Here is a 6,271-nt window from a genome sequence, read left to right on the forward strand (position 1 = left end):
TTGTGTGTGTGTGTTCTGTACATATGTGCTCATGTGGGTGCGAGTGTGTGTTCATGAAGGTGTCCTGTGCATGTGTGTGGAGGCCAGAGGTAAACTTCAAGTGTATTCCTTGATCTCTTCTTGGTCCTTAACCTTTTTGGATACGATACCTTAATGAACCAGAAACACAATGATTCAGCTAGAGAGGCTGGAGTTCCAGGGATCTGCCTGCCTCTACCTCTCCAGTGCTGGGATTACCAGTGTGGCACTCTCAGGTCAGGATCCAATTCAAATCTTCTTGCCTGGGAAGCAGGCAGTTTACACCCTGAGCTACCTCTCCAGATCTTCAAATGTAGTTAGAGCAGTGTGATTATGAATCTTGACTGTCACCTTGACTGGGCTGAGAGAGCTTGGCAATTGGCCAAGAACACTCTTTGTGTCTGTGAGGATGTTTCTAAGGCTAGTTCATGTTTGGCTCAGTCTACTAAGTAAGAAAGATCCACCTTGAGTGTGAATTGAATTGTTCAATTGGCTGGGGTTTTTTAATTAGTGGATGCATATGTGTTTCTGCTGTGGTTACCTGTAGACATCAAACTCTACACACTCGGTCCTTCTAAACTGGAATCACACCAGGAACTCTCTAGGTAGGTTCCAAGACTTCAGCCTGCTATTGGGTTGGCATTATTAGTCCCTTTTGTCCTGAGCTTCCAGCTTTTTGAACTGAATAGCTACTCATTTTCCAAGTTCTCCAGGCTGTAGAAGACCATTGTGGGACTTTACAGTCTTAGAAGCCAATTTAGTTAAACCAACCCTCATAATTATATATATGTTTCATCAACTTCATTGCCCTGGAGAATCCTCACTAACATAAGCAGTGAGTAGGCCTTAGTTTTCTTGAACAATTCACAAAGCACAGTGTTGTGTGTTTGGAGTTTCTAAAGCAGAGGGAGCAGATTCATGTCACCTCAGACATCCTGAGCCACTGTCTACAATGCCCAGATACAGTGCCAGACTCAGGTCAGGGAACATATCATAAAACCTGACCTAGCAAATAACCAGCCAAGCTTGGAAATGCTCACACATCAACTTCTGCTCAACAATGTCCCCAAGGGTTCCCAGTGTCTCCTTCCAAATTAGATGACTCTTAGATAGCTCCTCTTCATTCCATATTCTCTATTCTCTCACTGAATGCTCCTTCTCCTGGGCAAACTTGGCCTGCTCTTTCTTTTCCCTCTAGGAGAGTCCCAGACTACTACCAGCCTGGTATTCAAACCCTTTCATTCATCCATACGGTTCTCCTATGTCAAGCACTTTGCCAAACTCTCCAATAAGAGTTCCCCTCGACCAAACTCCAGCCTCCTCAAAGCCTTCTTCTCAAGTTGACTTCAATACTGGCCCTATACATACTTAAAAAATGATGCTTCTTGTGGAGATCATGGCTGTAATCTCAGCACTTAGGAAGTTGAGGCAGGAGAATGAATTCCAGATCAGCCTGGGCTACATAGTGGTGTAACTGTCTCAAGTGCAAACCCCAATATAGTTTCTAACAGCTGAAGGCCACATTTCTAATGTCCCCAGGATGATCCCTTACAGCACAGGAGAAAACTCAAACAACAGATTTACCATCTGTTACAGCCAACACCCAAGCCCTGGGAATCCCTATCTCTTTGCCGCTGTGAGGGCAGAAGGCCAGCTCTAGTAGCTTGTTGGAAATCCTCACTGGGTTTCCATAGTTTATCCCAATTCCTAATTATCTCATATCCTCCCTTTAAAACTCCTAGCCACTTCTTCAAAATCGAGTGCTCTGAATTGTTGTCAACTGGAAGAACGTTTTTTTTGCACCAACTCTGCCCTTACCACTCTATTGTCTGACTTTGTCTCTGACATTTCCTCCATTTTGTCTGTGTTGATGTTACTGCCTGTCACCTTTCCTACTGAATCCAGTCTTTAAGGAACTCTTTGTGGGTCTTCAGGAATAGTTCCAGTTCTGTTCCTTCACACTCCTGGTGGTCTTCTTTGGTTCTCCGATGGCACTCACATTTGGTGACTCTCCCCAGGGAATAGGATACCTTATATCATGTTGTCTATCTCTAGGTAGACATCATATCTAGGTCTCTGTTCTTGAGTCTCTTTGGGTTAAGAAGAAGCTCTCTTGCCTATTTGTGCACCTGGGGCCTCTGGGAGGCTCACAGAATGTGATAGTTCATAGTAATGGTCATCTTACTGGACCTAGAATCATCTAGGGGGAAAGTCCCTGGGCAAGTCTGTGAGAGACTGTTTCTAGTTTGGGTTACTGGAGGAGGGGAGACCCACTCAAATTGTGGGAAGCACCATCCCATGGGCGGAGGTTCTGACTGAATAAAAGGAGCAACAGCTGAGCTAAGCACCAGAGTCTGTCTCTTTCTGCTTCATGATCAAAGGGACAGCATGATCAGCTGCCTCATGCTCCTGCTACCTACCACACCTTCCCCACCACAGAGGACTGAGCCCTAGGACTGTGCACCAAGGTAAATTCTTCCTCCCCTAAGCTGCTTTTGCTGGTTGTTTTGTCAGAGCAATGAGTGAAGTAATACAAGTACATCAAAAGTGTGTGGTGTGTTATCAGGGAATGGGTTAGAGGAGGTGGCTGTCCTGGAGTTCTTAATCTATGAGAAATACCCAAATTTTATGATATATTCATCCTTTATGATATTTACTCATCTTTGCATGTTTAACACTAAGATATAGTTAAAAACATAGCTTCTGTGTGAAATGTATATATCTCTATCTCTATCTCTACATCTATATCTATATCTATATTCATCCTTGTACATTTAGCAGGAAGAAACAGTTAAGAACACAGATTCTGGACTCATAATGAACTGGATTTTCTAGCTCTGAAGTTTGTAGGTGTGTGCGTGCGTGCGTGTGTGTGTGTGTGTGTGTGTGTGTGTGTGTGTGTGTGTAACCTCATGTGTAATTACTCGTGTTTTCCAGGGCAGTGTCCACTGTGCTTTTGAGAGAGGGTCTCATTTTTATTTGGCACTTACAATTCAGCAGCCTGATTGGACAGTGAGACCCCAGGGACACACGTCTCCACTTGCACCACACATTTCTTTTTAATGTGGGTTCTGGAGTCTGAACTCAGGACTTCATGTTTGTGTGTTGTATTTATTGATTCATGTTTATTGACTGAGATAACTCTCCAGAGCCTTGAGTTCACATTTTTCAACTCCTGGACACATTTGTTTCCCTTCACTAAGCTTCATTTTGTCACCTGTAACACAAGCATACTACATTCTCCCTGGGGATAACAGTGGCTGTGAGCAGGATTACGTGTCATAACCATACCTGCCACACAGAAAGTAGGTAGGATCAATGAAAACCATCTATACAACCATCAAAACAAGACAGGATTAGACAGCTAAGCAAGTGTTGTGATGTTGGATGAGGAGAAGAGAAAAGGGGTGGAATAGAAATTGGAGCCAGGGAAGGGTCAAAGATTTGGGGTAGGAAGGGCTTGAAAAGCCTTCTTGGAAGTATGGATGGCAACAAAAAGAAATTAATTTGTACTTGTTGAGTCTGAACTTTGTGCACTGTTTTTCAAAGTGTGTAACACTTGATTCTCAGAATGATGCTGCAAGCTACACGTCAATGCTATCATTTATAGATGTTACTGTTTTCTTGTCTGAGCTGAGAAGAACCTCTGCCTGTCTTGTTTACATAGACTACATCAATTCTTTTTTTGGGGGGGGTGCAGCAAACTTTATTGATGGTAATCAAGAAAGTAGGGAGGGCTCCCTAGGCCTCTCCTGTTATTATGGGGTATGGAATGGAAATTGTGAGGGAAATGCTCAGTGTTGGGGGCTGAGTTGGGATGGGGACTCCTCAGCAACTGAGGACCTCTCTCTTGCTCTCTGTATCCTTGTTGGGGTTTCTTACTCCTTGGAGGCCATGAAGGCCATGAGGTACACTACCCTGTTGCTGTATTCATTGTCATACCAGGAAATGAGCTTTACAAAGTTGTCATTGAGAGCAATGCCAGCCCAGCATCAAAGGTGGCAGAGTGGGAGTTGCTGTTGAAGTTGCAGGAGACAACCTGGTCCTCAGTGTAGCCCATGGTGCCTTTTAGTGGGCCCTCAGATGCCTGCTTCACCACCTTCTTGATGTCATCATACTTGGCAGGTTTCTCCAGGCAGCATGTCAGATCCACAACAGATACATTGGAGGTAGGAACATGGAAGGCCATGCCAGTAAGTTTCCCATTCAGGTCTGGAATGACCTTGCCTACAGCCTTGGTAGCAGCAGTGGATGCAGGGATGACGTTTTGAGATACTCCATGGCCATCACACCACAGCTTTCCAAAGGGGCCATTCATAGTCTTCTGAGTGGCAGTGATGGCATAGACCATGGTCATGAGTCCTTCCACATTGCAAAAGTTGTCATGGATGACCTTGGCCAGGGGGGCTAAGCAGTTGGTGGTGCAGGATGCATTGCTGACAATCTTGAGTGAGTAGTCATATTCCTCATGGTTCACACCCATCACAAACATGGGGGCATCGGCCAAAGGGGCAGAGATGATGACCCTTTGTCCCCACCCTTCAAGTGAGCCCCAGCCTTCTCATGGTGGTGAAGATACCAGTAGACTCCATGACATACTCAGCACCAGCATCACCCTATTTGATGTTAGCTGGATCTCGCTTCTGGAAGATGGTGATAGGCTTCCCACTGATACAAGCTTCCCACTCTCAGCCTTGACTGTGCTGTTGAATTTGCCATGGGTGGAGTCCTACTGGAACAGGTAGACCATGTAGTTGAGGTCAGTGAAGAGGTCATTGATGGCAACAATGTCCACTTTGCCAGATGCAGAGCAGAAGGCAGCCCTGATAACTAGGTGCCCAATACAGCCAAATCTGTTCACATTGACCTTCACCATCTTGTCTACCAGATGAGGCTGAGTGTGGAACCCGGAGGAGCAGAGAGCGGACTATATCAATTCTTTCATTTTCTTTTTTTTTTGATGGTTTAGAACTTTATGCCAATGTAACTATATGCATAGGAAACACACATTGGCTAATAGAATGCAATCATGTTCAACTTATCCTACACAGTCTTGACCAGAAACTTGGTACATGGTTTATAATTAAAAAATAGTAACCAAAACCAAGCTGCAATCTGCTTATCTCTATCTATTTCAAATGTATAAAAATTATCCATCAAATGCTGCTGAAGGCAGCAGAATTTTGAGAAATATACCTTTGGTTTGCCTCAGAAAAGTAACACATACTACACTGTAAAGGTTTATAAAATTGCCGCAAAGCAGTTTTGTAATGTCACAATACCAGTTTTAAGAGTTCAGTAACTAATGGCAGCCTATGGGACATACACAGAATGTAGAAGCTATCACACTTAGCCCCCCCTCCCTCTCCCTTTCCTCCTCTCTTTTTCTCTCTCTCTTCCTCTCTCCCTCTCTCTCCCCTTATCCATCTATCTATCTATCTATCTATCTATCTATCTATCTATCTATCTATCTATCTATCTATCTATCTATCTATCTATATCTAGTCCATTTAGTTACTGAATCAGGTCTCCTGTAGCCTAGTTTGGCCTTGAACTCACCATGCAGCTGATGGTGACCTTGAAGATTTGATCTCTCTGCCTTTACCCAATGAATGCTGAGATTATAAGCATGTGCCACCATACTGGTTTGTACACTGTTACAGATGAAACCCAGGCCTTTGCGCATGTTAGGCATGCACTCCATTAGATGAGCTATGTCCACAGCCCAAATATATTAGTTACTTCTATTGCTATTATGAAACACCAAAGTTAGTTATAAAATTATTTAACTGGGTTTAGAGTTTCAGAAAGTTAGGATCTGTGACAACAGAACAAAAGCATGGTGGCAGAAACAGCTGGAGTAGCAGCTGGCAGCTCACATCTTGAACCCACAGGAGGCAAGAGAGCACATTGGGACTGACACAAGTTTTTGGAAACCTGAAGTTTGTCCCTGGATTTGCAACTTTTCCAGCAAAGCGACACTTTCTAATCTTCCCCAAAGATCCATCAACTGGTGACCAAATATCTGAAGACTTTAAGGCCAAGACTTTAAGGCATCTCATTTAAACCACCACACTAAGGCAATCCTTATTAAAAAAAATTTCTCTTTAATCAGTCTCATCTGAAAGGAGACCTTATGTTAATATCAGACCTGCTCTCTCACACCTATCTCTTTACTATGTAGGTATGTTAGCAAGTCAGTTTACATTGCATCCCTGTGCAACACCATGCAAAACATAGCTCTGCTTAACCC

At 43.7% G+C, this 6,271-nt stretch overlaps 1 pseudogene; it reads right to left on the reverse strand.

The window, feature by feature from the left end:
• Positions 1–3,896: 3,896 nt before the first annotated feature.
• On the reverse strand, positions 3,897–4,894 carry Gapdh-ps26 (Glyceraldehyde-3-phosphate dehydrogenase, pseudogene 26; annotated as a pseudogene).
• Positions 4,895–6,271: the final 1,377 nt, after the last annotated feature.

The sequence above is a fragment of the Rattus norvegicus genome, chromosome 13, assembly GCF_021556685.1.
Source record: "Rattus norvegicus strain SHRSP/BbbUtx chromosome 13, alternate assembly SHRSP_T2T, whole genome shotgun sequence".
In the NCBI taxonomy this organism is placed as follows: Eukaryota; Metazoa; Chordata; class Mammalia; order Rodentia; family Muridae; genus Rattus; species Rattus norvegicus.